Source organism: Sturnus vulgaris, chromosome 2 (assembly GCF_052056855.1).
Source record: "Sturnus vulgaris isolate bStuVul1 chromosome 2, bStuVul1.hap1, whole genome shotgun sequence".
Taxonomy (NCBI): Eukaryota; Metazoa; Chordata; class Aves; order Passeriformes; family Sturnidae; genus Sturnus; species Sturnus vulgaris.
In genome coordinates, this window is record NC_142244.1 from 87,730,075 (window position 1) to 87,748,168 (window position 18,094).

An 18,094-nucleotide genomic window follows, 5' to 3' on the forward strand; every position below is an offset into this window, starting at 1 on the left:
CGAGAGTGCTGCAGAAACAGCCTCAGAGCAGCATGCCCACACTGCCCAAATATTTTCCCGTTTTTTCCTCTTCTTGACAACAGCAGCATTGCCAGAACAGACCCAGCTTGGTACACCTGCCCTGGGATCTGTCATTCCACAGAGTTCCTCATTATGAAACAGGGCTAACCCTGAAAGACTATCACATAAATTTACTTCATCTGATGGGGCAAATAAGACTGATCTGGGCTTCAAACAACATCTCCAGCATATTTGATATCTTGGGAGGATATCAGGATTGTCCGTGGATCACAACATGGGACAGGAAATGCCTCACATTGAGTGGATAAGAGTTTCTTTTCCAAAGACCATCCACAAGCAGCAGGTGCAGCAATGCAGGAGGGTCCCCCTGAGAAATTAAGGGGAGCTGGAGATCTGGCTGAGACTTATTTCAACCTCATGTGAATTATTATCATTCAGCTCTTTGTGAGATATTTTGCAGCCTCTCTTGAGTAAGGCAGATGTCTACACCTTAAAAAAATGTTGGTAGAAAAGAAAACTTTGTTTGAGAAATGTAGATTTGCAGAAAAATTTCTGAAAAAAAAATTTCCAGGAGACTGAGGTCTCCTGTCTAAGGTCCATGCTGCAGAATTCCATGCTCTCAAGATTACCCTAACACCATGCTAGAGGTCTGACCAGGGAGTGTATTAGCCTTGGCCTGAAATGTGCATCCACCTCTCTCAAGACCCTGCATTCTTTGCTGCATACAGGGAGCAAGTAAACCAATTAAAGTGTGTTAAAAGCTATTTATAGGAATGATTTCTAAATTATACTTCCTGGGTGAAAAAGCTTTTTATCAGTACCAATCTAGGAGATACCAGAACCATTGCTTGGACCTAAAAGGCTTGGTTCTGTGATCTGCTTATCAGATTCTGCATCCCCTCAAGCACTCTGGAAGGAGGACAGTTGAGGCCCTAAACAGATTCTTTACAAGAACATTCTTCTACTTCTGTATGTAACACTAGCTCTGGTGTTCTATTATCCTCTTCTCCTTTGTCTTTTGAGAATGTATCTTCTTCCTCTTTAAAGCCCTTCCCTCTATTCCTGCTAACAGAAGGTTATTTCCCCTCTGGATGGAGTTTCTCCAGTCCACTCCACCTTCTCTTCCAGAGAAGTCTCACACCTCCTGAATCTAACATTTCTTCTGCTAAAAAATTGTCTTCAAAATCCTGTATGATCCTTCTTGGCATTTAGTATTTACAGGACTTGCAAAAAAGTCACTGCAGCCCTTTCATCCAGTCTTACTCTTCCTGTGAGGCTGCTAATTGTGTCACTAGAAACTTTCCCTAGGTGGGATTCAAACTGTCTATCCTAAATTCAAACTGTCCATCCGGATAGCCTTGTCTATTTTTTTTTTTAAAGCAGTCAGTCTTGCCTAATTTGGAGTCACCTTTCAGAAGCAGTTGCTATTTTGCCAGTTTCCAGATGGTGTCTCTCCGATTTTGGTATTTTTACCCACTTGCTGTCCTTCATCTTCATCTCCAAAGTTTCTTTAGGGAGCAGCTAGAAACACCCAGCAGCCATTGTCCATTAGTTCTAGCTTCCTTCCCCAAAATGGTGTATCTCTCCATGTTGTGCTCATACCTTAAGCCTCCTCATACAAGAACCATTCAAGTTCAATACTTCCATTTTGCTGAGTCCTTGCAGGCAAGGAAAACATGTCCTTCATCATGCCAGAGACACCATAGTGTTCATAATGACAGCCAAAATGCACCTCTCCTTCTGATCCATCAGTCTTGGCCCTGCAGGCTGAGAGGACAGTGTACAGCAACGGGGGCACCAGGATAAGCAAAGCTATCAAAAGGGGATTGATGGCTCCGTGACCTCTTTGCAAACTGCACCTCAGACAGTGTCACCTGAATTTTCTCTCATAGACTGCTTAAAACTGCATGTTTTCAGTGGGGTTTCAGACTCAGAGATACAAAAAAGTGTCACTTCTTTCTTCTCACTTATACATGGTGTCCAGCTGTTATGCTTGCCCGTTGGATGTGGATTACACAGCCTGGCCTGTGGCTGTGTCCTCAGAAGTAGATGGATTTCAGCCATGTGCAAAAAGACTTAAACCCAATAAAATCACCTTTGACCAAATAGTAGTTACAAAATTAAATACTCTGTGAATCTAGACTTTAATTACTGCACTCCTTTCATGACTCACAAAGAAACAGGTGGCAGGAGTCCAATTTATGTGCTCCCTCTCCAATACATACATGCCTTACAACAATAGATTTATCACTATGGACCTTCATAACTTTGATACCTTATACCTGTAGTTTCCCAAGGTATTCTGCCTTTTGCTGTTGCTGTCTGCCTCCTTTGGATTTTGGCTGTAACTCAGTCCCTTTCCTTTTTCCATATGGTTTTTATATTACCCTGTCATTAAAATCCAACTGAACTTTCTGGCTGTGCATTTAACAACATGATGAACTTTAGCTAATCCCCAGCAGATATAGAGGTCTATCTGTCCTCATTCTGTTAAAAAAAAAAAAAAAAAAAAAAAAAAAAAAGACTACCTGGTATTCTGGCACCATCTAAATATGCCAAATAGTGAAGGATGTGGACAACATTTATTCACAGACTGTTCAGCTCACATGCTGAATTTTCCAGTACCTGTCTGCACATCTGCTAAATTCCTCTGTATGTATAATTTGGTTTATTACCATTATATTTGTTCTGATTTTTGCAGACCAGAACAAGATGTGAAGGCCAGACTCAGCAAAGACTTCTGCACCAACTAAGCAAGAGCTGTTATTTCTAACTTCTCGGTACCTCGTTCCCAGGGAGTGACATCCAGAAAAAGTTGGGCACTGGGGCCACTGGGAACCTTGAGCCAGGAACTCAAAAAAGTCCATTGAGTGTGCAGACCTAAAGATAAAATCAGCTTTAGACCTTTCCACAGCTGGGCAGCAGATAAGGGAGGGGAGACTGACATAAAACAAATTGACCCTGTTTCAGGTATCCTAATCCTCTTTTTTCTGTCACAGTTAGCAACTTATAGTTAATATGAAATTCTGAAGAGTAGGAAAAACAAGCATGTCATTGAAATTATGCCTCCTCTTAGTTTTTTTTTTTTTCTTTCCAAAACTTCTATTTGGTTTAGGGGTTTGAGTTCTTCGTTGTTCTTTTTCCAGCCTCATGAATGCAGAGGCTTGTATTCCTTCAGGTGCAACAGGAAATAAATGCCAATATTTTCAGACTTCCTGATCTTTCAAGTCATAGAACATATAATTTTACACTCCTGCAATATTATATTTGGCAAGGTCTAAAGCACCATCACAACCCATAAACTAGAAAAGAAAAAGAATTTGTGATTAGGCATTTCTGAAAGCAGAAGCCAACAACACATTTTGGAGGTGCTTAAATTTTACAGCTCTGCCTTTTGAATATTCAGCATAAATTGAGGTCCATTTTACAAAAATCTCTGCCCCATTACACTTCTAATCATTCGACAAACTAAAATTAAAAGTAAAGTTTGCTGGTTTTCAGCAACAGCATATTGCACTATTATCTCAACTTGGTTTAACCCTCCTGCAACCCAGAACTGTTTCCATTTCTACACATGCTGTTCATGATTTTTTTTAACTTCAAAACAGGCAACAATCTTTTCCAACAGCATTTAATGAAGTCTCAAGCAACAAAACATTCCTTTTTGATGAGTAAGCCTATTCAGCTACATAGGACATGCCATGGAGGATCCCAACCGATGAACAGAGTGAGTGCTATGCAAATTTTTGATAACCAAGACATACTTTGCTGACTTGGATTAGAAGTGTTGAGTAGATTCACTAGTGAGGTTTCTTTCCAGTGTGAGACCTTTTCATAAGAAACATTTTCATTGCAGTGAGGGTGGTGACTCCCATTGACAAAGGTTTCTATTCTGTGGCTATATATAGCCACAGACCTTGCAGACAGACTGAGACTGTCTGTGTGGTCTGCAAACTGTTTGGGCCTGAGCCAGCTCTGCTCCAGAACAGGGAAAGCCAGGTTAAAGTGAAACTACATGCATGCCAATAAAGCCTCCTGGGAGCTTTACCATTTCTGTCACATTCTGGACTTGAGTTTGCTTGTGTCTGCCTACCCTGGTGCATGAGCAGAAGCCCAAGAAGTGCAAATCTTGGATGTCTCACTCCTTTGAGGAAAAAAACATAATTCATTATGGGGTAAAAGAATCTGCTGCAGAGTTCAAGCAATGCTGTGAGCAGAAGGCAAATCTTCATTTCTGACAAAAGAATCAGGAAACAGAAATAGCTTGTTTGTGTACCCAGACTATGCAGTGAGAACACATCTCATAATTCCCAGTGCAGATCTCACAGGCTTGCACTGCCCTGGGAAATGAGTTACAGGTTTTTAGCCCAGCATGGTGAATGCAGGAGTCCCAGGAAGGAGAAGGAGGAAACAGGTCACCATGCTCCCACTATGTCTTCCTATTAGCAGCACAAATGCAAGGGACAGGATACCAGCAGGTGATGCCACACTTGGCCTGAGCTGCAGCATCAGCAGGAGCTGCAGCTGTTTTCCCAGGGAAATAGCCTTTCTGGCTCAGAGATTGCTGCAGTGACACCCCCCCACCCCCCCAGGCTGGTCATGGGGTCCAGAAGAATAGTTTCCAATGAATCCATCCAGGTTTCAAACAACAAAGGCTTGGTGAGGTGGGGGATATGAGGCTGGAGGAATGCCTGCCTGTCAATAAGGGTAGGCAGCTGCCCAGGGAACTGCAATTTCTGCAGGAGCTGCTGGGTAGTAACTAAACATTTGAATCCCCAGTGTAATTGCACCACATCCAGCAGAGTAAAATCCAGGTCATTCCCTCTTGCCTAGTACATTTAAGTCGTAAAAACCTGTGGAGGAGACTTGCTGCCAGGTGACTGTACACAGCATGCTGATCTACACCTGCCATCACACTCATGATCACAAATTGCAGGCAGCTGAGGGTGAGGGCTGCCCCACAGGGCTCTTAGAAACAGCACTGTGCTTCCACCAGGCTCTGGAGCAAACAGCAATCCCTGGAGGAGGACAGAGCCACTGTGTTGTGGGCAAGCTTTGCTGCCTTTTGGCATTCATACACTTGTGACAAACTTCCCATGGCAAGCAGGATCAGTGCATTTACGCCTGGACACCAGCAATTTAGCTATGCAGCATTTAGTCCAAGTCTTTCTGAAAAGCCTTGGCTGCATTACACATTGGCCAGTGCAGCGACTGGACACAAACAGAAAAGACAAATTATCAAATCTAACTCCTGCTCTCTCAGATATCTCTCATACAACTCCTGCCAGAACTCATTGTAGGAGTGATTAGGGGTTTTGGTCCTTTCTCCACCTTTTTGTACAGTGAAGGCACATCATCAGACCAGAAGAATCTACTCTGCCCTTTTAAGGCCCTCCCTTACCACAATGACAGCTTCTCTAACACCAGCATGGTATCCCTGTTTCTCTTGCAGTTCCTTTTTCTTGATCCTTGGTGGCCATAGCTGCAACCTCTGTCACACATAAGGTTACACCAGAGCCCAGAAGCTTTAATACTTCCTTTACTCTTCAGCCAAACTGAGATGCTGACATTGTGCTAAACTATTTTTCAGTTTTTGCTACAAATCCTTAATTTAGTTTTCATGCAAGAAGGTCATCAGAGACAGAGCTTGCTCTCAGATATTTTCATTACATACATAATACTTCTGCCATCCCTGACTGTACGAAATCAGAGCTTGGATGGTAATGCATCCTCAGAGCATACAACTCCCAGCATACCACAGAAGGATGATCTTGTGGCTTAGATATTGATCTGAACAAAAGGGTTGCATATAGCTGAGCTGGGAAATCCTGGGAGTGCCTGAAGCCACAGGGCACTCCCAAGACAGCAGCTAATGTTCAGCTGTCTCTCCTGGCAACAAAACAGCCACTATACATCACTCTAGTTATATATCCCTTGAAGGAGGCATTGTTACAGTCCTTGTAGCAAAGATCCAGACTGTTGTGATCACAGGGGTAATTACAGTGCAGAGATGGGCACAGAACATCAGAGCTACCTTCCCTGCAGGCAGCAGCAATGTTGTAATCCTGGGTTCCTGTGGGAATTCTGGGTGCCTGGAGCAGGCAGGAGGGCAGGCTCTGGGACAAGCCAAGGTACAATATCACAGTGGTGGCCAAATGCAAATCACCTTCCACCTTGAGTAATAAGTTATTGTCTTCTTCCACAGAGGCTCATTTCATCCATTCCAAAGGACTCAACTTCTTTAAAATGTCTGGATTTGTTGGGTTTGTGGAGTTTATTTTTTGAAGGACCATTGATACTTCCTGGAAGATGCAGTAAACTTGCCTTCATTCTGCAAGCTTGTTGGAAAGGTGCAGCTGGACAGCAGAAAAAATTCCCCAGGTTGTATTTATTTTCAAGAATGCATTGAAATCCAAGACCCTCAGCACTAAAAAGGAAGGAAAGAAATAAAATCAGTCATGATTCTTTTAGCACAATTCATATAACAGCAGAGATATTATTAGAAAAATAAGTATCAGCAGAAGAGTGTTCACAGCCAGTGCTAATGATTTAAGAGTAGTCAGGGATTAAGAAGACATTTTAATGTGCCAGCAGCAGGGGGCTGAAAACTATAGACAAAAAAAAAAGGGTTATGATTTAAAGGGAAAGTTATCAATGTTAAAATATCAGTTTGTGTCTCATTCACCTTCTCTCTATTTTGCTGGCTCTGTCTCTCACCTGAGAAGTCCAGGAGCAGGGGTATAGGTGGGGGTTTTGGGGTTTTTTTCTCTTTTAATAGGAAAGTGCATCTAAGAGCAAGAGCATTCTCAGTCAGGGTGAATTCTATTTCCCACTAGACACATAGAATGGTTTGGGTTGGAAGGGACCTTAAACACCATCTAGTTCCACCTCTCCTGACATGGGCAGGGACACCTTCCACTAGATCAGGTTGGTCAAAGCCCCATCCAACTTTTCCTTGAACACTTCCAGGGAAGGGCCATCCACAACTTCTCTGAGCAACCTGTGCTAGTGCCTCGACATCCTCATAGTAAGGAATTTCTTCCTAACATCTGATTTAAATGTCTCCTCTTTTACTTTAAAATCTTTCTCTCTTACCCTGTCACTCTTTGCCCATGTAAAACATCCCTCTCCCTCCTTTTTAAGCCTTCTTTACATACTGAAAGGCTGCAATAAGATCTCCCCCAAGACTTCTTTTCTCCAGGATGAAAAACCCCAGCTCTCACATCTTTCCTGATAGTAGCTACCCTGGAAGGGGCAGGTCCGACATCCTTCACTCTGCTCAGCACGGCGTTGCTCCTGTTCTCCCTGAGCTAGCGGGCAAAGCGGGCCGAGAAGGCGCTGCTGGTGCTCGCCCCAAGCAGGAGTGTCCACGCCGGCACATCCAGCCGCAGCACCATCGGGAGAGCCGGCGGAGAAGCACGGGCGGCCGCGGGGCCTGCAGGTGGTGCTGTTTAATTGTGGAAAGGCTCCCCCTCCCCTCCCAGCGCACATCCCATCCCAACCCATCCCATCCCTCCCGCGGGACGCGCCGGGGCGGGAGCGGAGCTGGCCCCGCGGAGCTGCAGCGCTCGGGGCTGGGTAGAGCCGAGCCGAGCCGAGCCGAACCGAACCGAACCGAACCGAACCGAGCATCCCGGGGGGACGGGTCACCCCGGAGCCCTCACACATCCTGCGCCCTGGCAATCCCCTCTCCTCGGAATGGGAACAAACCCCCCCAGTAACACCAAGAAAAAGCCACCAGCTGCCGACGTGGCGTGAGCACAGCTTCCTCTGATTCAGCGGGAGAGGGCTGCCCCTTTGCAGGCAGTGAAAATATGGCCATGCTTTAGAAGACAGGGTTTTGGGTGTCTCCCTAGATGTTGGAAGACACCCATACCAAATTCTGAGTCACTCCACTCGATAGCAGTACCAGGACACCACGCACACATACGGCCACTGCAGCAGAAGAGCAGCATGGTCTGGTGGAAGCTTTCCCTGCCCATGGCAGGGTGATCTTGGAGGTCTGTTCCAACCCAAACTATCCTATGATGCTGTGGTCAATTAGTTTAGATAAAACTTCCAGATTCGTAAAAGCTCAGCACACCCACTCAATGCCAATTCCTTCTGTAAATTTTCCAGCCTGCCGGACTCCCTCGTCACCCAAAAGTAACTTTAACACCTGACCTTCATTTTCTTCTTCAGGACCACTCCAGCAGCCAAAAAATTATCCCTTAAAGAACTGGGTTCCTTTTTCTGTCCTTGAGACACAACTAAGCAATGCAGCTATGCAAAACACCTATCATTTACATGAAGTGCAAAGTATTCTCACAAATTTCAGAGCATAACTTTCCAGCCTCTTTCACTCGGGCTCTGCACGTTTAAACCACACTGCCTCTTCGGCAGTGCGTTTCTGTGGCCTTTCAGGGTGAAGGGAAGAGGAGAGAGCAGGAAAGGGAGAAGAAATAAAAAAAAAAAAAAATCCCAGCAACCTTTTGTATCAAAACCTGCCTAGCTGGAAAAGGAGTGGAGGCAGGGGAGAGTGGGGGGAAGAAGTGAAAATAGAAAAGGACAGAAAAGTCTAAAAGTTCTGCATGGTGAGATAAGGAAACTTGGAGATAAGTTTCAACGAAGGAGTGTCAAATTTTGAAGTGCTTTCTGACCTGTGTAATCTTATTTGCAGACATGGTTTCATTCTTTCTTTTTGGGACCTCAGGAAGAAATAATTTTCTAAGCAGAAAGACATAATTGGTATCTCTGACAAGACTTCAAACCCAGCAGAGCTCATGAACTCTCAGTCTGGCATCACAGTCTTTCCACTTTGGAGGTCTCCTTGATATTTCCTACAATGTCCCTGTATTTACTGCAGCTCAGCAGAACATCCCTTCTCCCTGAACAAGGTGTGATGTCTTCCCATCCTGGAGGAATGGGGCTTTTTACAATCAGAAAAGGGAATTTAAGGAGCTTTGAACTCCTACACTGGAGATGCTGCATGACTGTCACTTAACCATCCTCTTTTCAACTCTTTGTTCCCCTGCCCTTCTCCCCATATGTATTACAAGTGACAATGACTCAATATCTGAGAAACAACTGAGTAGTACAGCAATAGCTTTAATTCTATAGAAAAATGTATTTTTTTTTAAACCTTACCAAAATCTTGATTAAGACATGACTATCCTCTGAAGTAGGCAACAATCCAGATTAGATATGGACTGAGACGTTGCACTAATATCTTATAGTATGGTAATAAGTTTGTGATCAATCAAATAAGAGCATCTTAGAAAATTGCCACCTGTAAGGTGATCAAAGCTTATAGTAGTCCAAATGTGAAGTAAATACAGTTGAATTTAGGCTGCCAACTTTGTCCCAAGACATATCCCTTTTGATGTTGGTGCCACAGATCATTTTGTGGTCTGCCATTATCAGAGATGCAGAAACGCAGTGCTGAGTTAATTCGTCATTGAGGTGACTTTTAGGAACCTCAGAATATTCTAAGTCTTTGTTTGAAAATTATCAGGAGATTATGTGATATATGCATTGGCTAACAAGTTATGTGACAATGTGAAGCTGACACATAAGCACTTTCCACATGATGATGAATGATGAAAATGTAGCCTAGATCTTGAAATTGCCAGAGAAAAGAGTTTTCTACTTCAGTTTAGGAATTCAATCTTTCTGCAGCTGGGAGGGAGCCAAATATGTTTGCATTATCATTAAAAATGCCTTATTACAAATGTAGGAGGACTTTCAGTACACATACTTTTCTCCCAGAGATAAGTAAGTCTCCAGAGGTCTGAAATCCAGAGCTGACTGGATTCTACCTACCACCCTTACTTACTGCCCTCTGGGAAAGGCTTTTGTTGTCTCCTTCCCACTCCTACATTGACCAAAAAGACTTTTTTTGAGGTCTTTGGGGAAGAAGTGTGCAGCACCCCAGTTTAAAACAGTGAGGCTATGTGAAATCAGTGTAGACAAAGGATTGGGTTACCAGTAAGGTATCTGATACATCCCAAACATTAATGGCAAAGGGCAGAACATTCCCCTACTGAACTTTTAGAATTCCTAGCTCCCAGACATTCTTGGCACAACACTATCCATTATCTTTTCATTAGCACTACTTTCTGGAAGGAATTGTAAAATTATTTATAGTAAAAATGGTGAAGCTGATACATCATGATGAGAGCAGAATGCTTGTGTGTGAAAGCTCACCTGCACTCATAAAGGGTGCTCAGATAAATAACACACACAGTTAAATTTAAGAACATGCTTTTAGTAATATAAGTTTTATCCCTGCTAGCTACCTATTGTAAAAAAAATTAAAAGGAAAAGGAGAAGAAAATTCCAGGGATCCTTGGACAATGGCAATGTTTGGGAATGCAGTAGATAACAATATCACTACAAACTCCAAGGACAATCGAGTGGCAAGAGTGTAGATCTGAAGGCATGAACAATAGATAAGAATAAGGAACAGGAAGGTAGTGCTCCCCTCTCCAAATGCAGCATTATAAGGCACCCCAGCCTAGTGCCTGCCCCTCTGCAGAGAATTGCAAGCACCCTGTGCTACCTGCTAGCACTGAGGAAGGCTGGCATGAAATGGTCCATATCTGTGACTGTAAACTATGCTAATTTCTAAATCACTGTGACTGCAGGTGAGCTGCTGACTGGGAATGACTGCTGGCTTGTGCTAAGCCCAAACTGCACTCAGACATTCTCTGGGATGAGTGGATCTGTCTCATTGATCCAGGGAAAAACCACACAAGGGCCTGTGCTAACAAATTAACACCAGGGGCAGTCAAGTTCAAGCACTCAAACAGTTCTCTGTTTAATTTACTATTCTAGATGTAGCCAGTGTGTCTAGGCTTGATAGATGCATTGAGAGGATGATGGTGAAAAATGGGAAAAGGCTCAGAAGAGGGCCACAAAAGGGATTTGTTGCCTATAAAACTTAGTGAGATGCTCAAAGAGCTGTATTTATTAGTGTTATTTAAGGGATCAAAAGGTGTGAAAGTGATCTACAAGAACCCATATAGAAAAAAGATTTCCTGCAGCTTACTACCCCATACTCCAGGAGTTAAAGACATGCTGATATCCAGGATCTAAATAAATTCAAGCTATAAATAAGGACATTTTTAAGGATTAGGAGAATTAACTATGGAGCAAATTAACAAGTGCTCTGGTGGATTCTTCATCATGTGTGATTTTTAATCTTTTTTCAATATCTTGTGAATGCAACAGATGCTTGGAGGCTCATAAGAAAAGAATATCTAGGTTTCTTTGACTTTCTTACACAAAAAGCCAGTCTATTTTACTGGTGCCTTCTGATCTTAAATCTATGATTTGATGAAAGAGACACTGTCAGTGTCTCTAATGTGTAAGTGAGCAAGCTTTCTGCTAGATCTATGAAAAAGAAGAAAAATTCCTACATATGCAGTTCTAATTAAAGCTATGTAACCATTTTAGCAATTAGCAATGTAGCAATTAAGGCAAAAACTGCTGTCCCTTATTGAAGCCAGACACCAGGCTAGAGTAAAGCTGCTGTAGAACAAAACTGCTGAAAAACAGAAGTAATTCGTGACATAGCTGAAACTAAATGGACTTGGAGATCTGAATGTTTGTATCTGCCCTTTCTAGCCGTCTGAAGAGAGCAAGACCCACTCTAATTGGCACCTATGTTTCACTGAGAGCATCAGAATTTTGCTACAAATTTTAGCAGAATTTTTGCCAAAGAGATGTTTTCATATTCCAAACAAACCCAAACATAACATGAGCTAATTGGCATGCTCTACCTTACCCTCAGTTATAAAAATACAAATATGATCCATATTATTGCTATGTAAACACAACAGTAGCAGAATTTAAAATAAGATTCCTACGTGGATAAGAAACTGATGACACAGACATATGGGTTTCCTTAAAGCATCAACTTATTCATGAGACAGAGGTACAGATGAGAATTCATTGCAGGGAGTTGGTGGAGCAGAGCTCCTTCCCCAGCCCTTGGGGCTGAGTTCCACTACACATCAAACAGACCTACAGTGCCTTGTCCCCCTCACAGATATGCAGTAATAAATCTATCTGTTCAAAATCTATTTTCCTTTACAGTCAAGAAATTACCTCTATGTGAGTCTTTGCTGGGAAGATAGGTCATAGTAAGACACACATCTTTTTATACTGACAAATCATTTCTCCCCCTACCCAAAATACCTTCAAGCCAGAAATTAGCTGCATATGTAATGATCCTGCCTGCAAAATTTGAAACATTAAAATGGGGCAGGGAAGGTGAAATTCCTGCAAATCTTGTGGTTTTGGAATGGTCGGCTTATATTAACTTGGTTATTGGGATTCCTCAGCTTGAAGCAACATCCCCCTGGGAGGAAAGGCATCTGTGATGGTGTTCCTAGTTCTGCACGCTTCTTGAATATGTACCCTCTGTCCAGCACTTCCAGCACTCCATAATGATGAAATTCCCTCCACACCCTGCCTTGAGACAAAAAATATATTAATGCTGTAAACAGCTTTTTTAAAAAGAGATTCCTCTGAAAGTTTACATTTTCTGTTGGTGAAAGGTGTCAGGTTAATGATAAATTTAGAATAACTAAAAGTCACCTCAGATGACAAATTTTCATCCCCTTATTTTTGTAGCCCAGAACTAATCCAGGATTTATTTCCATGAGTATTCATCATTTTTGTAGTTGAGTGTAATCCACTCAGTCGGTAATTAAATATCTTAATTTATACGCACAGATATTGTACTCTTGGTGTTGTGTGATTTACACTGTATAGGTTGTCTTAATTTTGTTTCTTATTCCTTTTTCTAGTTGCACTAGGTGTTTCAGGATTGCCCATCACCTTCTAATGCTGTATTGTGTGGAAAATTATTTCTGATATTTCCTAGATAGTTATTTTGATAACATAAAACGTATCCTGAACAGTTAGGAATTAATCTCTCAGGATTAATTTAGCATGAAATGGCTAATGTTTACTAAACTCACAATCTTCCCCCCAGGGACTTCATGCACCCAGATGAGGTTTCCTAATCTGTTCTTCTCAGTTAGCAGCCATTAAAGGAATCTAATCCCAAGTGGCACAGTAGAAGCAGCTTTGCACGTTTTTAAAGACATTTTTTGTGCAAGTTCCTAAAACCCAACAAATCCAGCTGAAAAACAATATTAAATTACTATCATGTCAGTCGAGGAAGAAGCTCCATCAGCCAGGGCAGTGTGAGTCAGCATCAGAGGAACTTCAGCTGTTCCCTGGGGAGCTCCACATCATGCAGAGCACCAAATTTTGCAGTTCCTTACAAAAGTACTTTATTTGCAGGCAGCAGGACAAATTGGTGGCCAAACACCTGTATTCCTTCAAAACCTCTCCCTTTTCCAGCATCCATCACATGCATTTTGAAATGTCAGCCACATGACCTCTCTGTCTTTCACATGGCCATAGCACTTCAGAATTTGGGTATTTTGCTATAGGCATGACAACAACCTCCAGGGACACCACGAGCACCCTCCCAATGTCCCTCTCAGCCAGGCACTGCTGCTGCCCCCCTGTCCCCACCAGCCTGCCTGCCTCTGCAGCCTGTGTGCCATTGCTGGAAGAGGCACCAGCTCTCTGCATGGCCTGAAACCCAGCCTGAAATATAGGGTTTGCATGTTTGTGGCACCTCAGAGAATTCTAAGTCAAGTTCAGCTCTATTGGCTTAAACATCTTCCCCAAGAGAACTTGGATACAGAAACTTTGATGGGGCCATACATTCTCAGACTATGCAACATTTTATTCTATTTGTTTATTGTATTCATAAATAAAAATGCCTCATTAACTGCACAAATGAATTTCCTCTCCAATTATAGTCATCTTTTATTATATATTTCAATAGAGAAAATAAGTAAGCACTGGTATAAAACACTGCACTGTTGAACTCTGTATTTATCTAAAGCATTTTTTTTAAGTCCTTCTTTGTGAAGCCTTAAAACATTCAAGTTTATTCTTCTTCAGAAGAAAATCAGTTTTTAAAATCTTCAGCAGACTGGAACATCCATCCTTCTAACTACTAGTAGTATAACTTCTGCAAATACAGGACTATTATTCATCACAGAGTTTTCTCAGCTCTGCAGAAATGAAAGAAATATTTTAGAAAACCACACACATAACTGACACAAACCCGTAACTTAATAAGACTGTGAGAACCTATGACAATATTACAGGATTAAATATGTTTAGAGGGAAGATGCTGTTGGCACATACTGATTTCTGGTATTTTGAGATCAACAGAGCAAGAGGATGGGGGCTAAATTTTCCCCAGATCTCAGGATAGTTTCCTTTCAGTATTTCTAGTACTGTTGTAGACATGATCAGTTAAAGACATGAGAGAGGCAAAATGACAGGGAGAGATAATCTAATTATTTAAAAATACTGCTATTAGATCACTGTGTTCCCTGTGGCAGTGTCTTCAGCAGAATAAGCTGGTAACTCTCTCTAAGCATTGCTTCCAAGTGTGAGAGTGTGAACCTCTGTTACACTTCCATGGATGGGGCTGGGTGGAAAACGACTTGTTAAAGATGCTCCAGTGAGGTACTGGAAGGGCTGCCCTCACCCAGACCTCCCTCCTGCCCGCTGGTTTAGCACAAACTGATAGCCTTGTACAATTAAAACTTACAGCTTCATTCTTACAAGTAGTTACAGTCACTAAACAGCAGGCATGGGAGTGGTCCCATTACAGCCAATGTGCATGCTCCGTCTTCAACATGTTTTTCTAAGAAGCTCCAAACCAGCCTAGACATTAAATCCAAGTTAAGAAGATCATACCCAGAGTAGTGTCACTAATATGGAGATCTATTGTTGTCCCTCTGCTCTGGGCCAATGGTCATGAGATCCACTGGCAGGCTCTGAAGCACTGTCTCTGTCCAGAATGGTGTTACTTAGGGGTTCTCCCTTCCCAGACATTAAAAAAAAAAAAAGCTTAAAAAAAACTTTAAAAGCCGGAATTGCATCCTGCAAAGGGCAGTGAGGGCTCTATAACACAACAGGATGGTGGGACTTGCCCTTCCATCCTTGGATCTGACAGAAGTCCAACTTCAACAGCTCTGGAGCCCACTACCAAAGATATTGGCCACTGAACCATCAGGTGGAAGTTGTGGGATTTGAATACAGTGATGGTGCAGGCTTGAACATATATCTCTGCATTTCTCACGCTTCTGGCCACCTATCTCCTGCATAGACTGTTACTTAAAATAACTGATAGAGGTTTTAGACATAAAGAGCTGTATTTTTTTACTTAAACATAAAGATGTGCAATACATTATTAAAGGATAGTTAATGGAGAAGTAGAAAAAGAAAACACATTAAAAGGCATCTGCTGAGTACCATTAGTGATTGTCATTCAAGCCTAGTCATTATGAGCCAAATTTTCCTCAGCTGAACCTGACTAGTATTTAATGTAACTACAACCATTTTGATAATTTAATTTTAAATGCATTTGTGAAGGTCAAGTGTTAAACTGCAAAGTTTTCTTTGACAGGGAGTACTCCTGACACCAACACAGTTATATTCATTCAAATGTCAGTAGGATGGAATTGATGGACAAAAGTGTGATGGACACAAGTTATGCTTCCTTATCCCTCAAAGTTTATAGGAATCTTTCCAGCCACTGTACAACACAGCAGAGGAGAAATTTCAATCTGTTTTCTTTCTTTACAGACTCAGGACAGTAGAGCTAAATTCAATTCACTAGCCAAATCCACCTACCCATTTGCACTATTTTTCTACTCAAGTTATATTTTCTGACATTTTTAGATTTTGCTACAAATAAAACTCATCTGAAAGTAGGAGTTATATTTATTTTGGACTTTTTTCATGCTCAAGCCATTGATTTGAAGTTTGGGTACAGCTTTATTAGCATTCTGTGAATTACTTTGTTGTGTGGCACACTGTAAAAAAAACATTCTGAAGGATGCATTAATAATAATAATGAAGTTGATACTGTGATGTGATAGTAAAAGGTAGTTTAGATAGTGTTATTTGGGGTAATTACAATTAGCAGTAGACATTTAAAGGTCCCAGCATGTGTTTTGTTAGAGGAAAAAATGTTAACCCTAGTGTCTTGGCCAGTCTCCAGCATAAGCAAATACATTCTTGCTGCAGTAGTTGACTATCCCTTGTTGCTTCAATTAGATATGGTATTCTTCAGTTTCTCTCAGAGAGCTGCTGAGTTGTGTTACTGGCGCTGTTATCCGGCTGTTTCGTTCCAGCTGAGAGGTCCCAGTATTTCAGTTATAAATGAAGTCTTCTCTGCTCGTAAAAGGCTTCTTGAGAGCAGTCTCGGAGCACTGCATAAATCAATAAACAACAGATGCACTTGATATTGTACACTGACTTGAGGGCAGGAGGAAAAAAAACAAAAGCGAGGAGGAATGGTACTGGCAGAAAGATAACCCCAGGCTATGAATAAAACATGCACACCTATAACCATGAAGGGTGCAAGGAGCAGAAAAAGGGCAAAGGCAGTAACAAAGGGCTTGATCCTGGAGGAGGAAAACAAATAAAACTCAGAAAAACTGATTTATCATTGAATCAACCACAGAAGATCCAAAGACACTTTACTCCAGATATTTTTAGGAATGGAAATAAGGATAGCTAGTCCCCAGGTTTCCCTCTCTAAAGGCTGAAGGCAAGAAAAGAGATTTAAAAAACAGCATGACCAATACCAATGCAACATTGCATGTTTAAAAGTACTTTATAGCTGCAGTTATGTGGAATATACCTCAATTTCCAAAGAACTGTTTAAAGAAACCTTCCCACAAACTAAGCAAATTATTGCATATTCATTCCATATCCCAGGGGTATATTACAACAAAATAATAATGTGACTACATCCCAAGAGATTTTGAGACAACTACAAGTTATAGCCAGGATAAGAATGTGTGGAAAGGACAGGGTATAAGAGCAAAATATTAAAAATATCATCTTTGTCTCCACAACCTGGATTACTCTCTGAATATCTGAACTATTTTTTTCTGTCCATCTTTCTTCTACTTTTCTACTTCTTCTTTTTTTGTGTGTAATATTAGATTTCCATAAATAAAAATATCCTGTTGTCGTTTTGGACTATATCTAGAAGAATTAGATTCGAATCATCTTACCTCCACAACTCCAAGAGAGGTGCTGTGGCAGACTTAGTGCTGCTCACTGACTTGGCCTAGAATATAATGCTGGGGCGGGTGATTAAAAGCCCAAGAGATGCTGTGTGCTGAAGAGACAGTCTAAGTTTCTTGTGCACACTGCTATGCCTCCACCACCTGAAGCATCTCCCAGTGCTAATCCCACTTCATAAGTATGGCATACAGCAGCAAGAACAGAAATCTCTTCTCAAAACCGTGAATAGCATTCACCCAGAACATGCTCCCCATGGACAACCAGGGAGTTCCTGTCTCCCACAGTAAGCTCGGTGCTGGGTGACCCAGTAACCCCCAGAGCAGCCACCCTCCAGGATGAGAGGCACACCTGGGCCCTGCAGCCTGGTTTCAACCACAGGTTTCTATTCTTCTCAAGCAAGAAAATGAAAGCAGCCACCCTCCACCATTTTAGGACAATTGCTGCCAGCATCTCTCAGCTGCCTGGGCCAGCTCTGTGAGCAGCTGTCCTTCTGTAAAAAGTCTCACTGCACTGTGCCACTGATTCACCAGGGCGAAAGGCAGGGATGACACACACCAGAGAGCTGCCAATGTTTTGGGGCAGTCATGTTCCCAACAGAACTGGTCTCCAGACTGGCTCAGGTGTCTGGACAGCTGGGCAGGAGGAGACCTTCACAGTGAAATCATTCCATCCCAGGGCCAGTACAGGGACCAATGCAACTCTGTGCTGAGTTGCAGTGCAAAGGTGTGAGTTGTGCTACGTAAGCTGATGCTGAATGAATGATTGGTGAGGATCTGGAAGGGTTAAGTAGAGGCACAGGGTGGTTTTGCTTCATCAAAGCCCTTTTCCAGTCAAACCATCATCATTACTCTGCACTGTATGTACACATATGTGTGTACACACACGCATTCAAGTGTTTTTGTGACTACTATGTATCACAACACCAGCCAAAGGAACATCCCTGGGA

The 18,094-nt window shown here is 42.2% G+C and overlaps 1 long non-coding RNA gene across 1 annotated transcript; it reads right to left on the reverse strand.

Annotated features, from left to right (window-relative positions):
* Positions 1-3,636: 3,636 nt before the first annotated feature.
* LOC148224883 (uncharacterized) lies at positions 3,637-7,668 on the reverse strand. Its single transcript, XR_015801613.1, has 2 exons — positions 7,245-7,668; positions 3,637-6,448 (listed from the first exon to the last, which is right to left on the reverse strand). It is a non-coding gene; the product is annotated as an uncharacterized LOC148224883 (long non-coding RNA).
* Between the last annotated feature and the right edge of the window lie 10,426 nt (positions 7,669-18,094).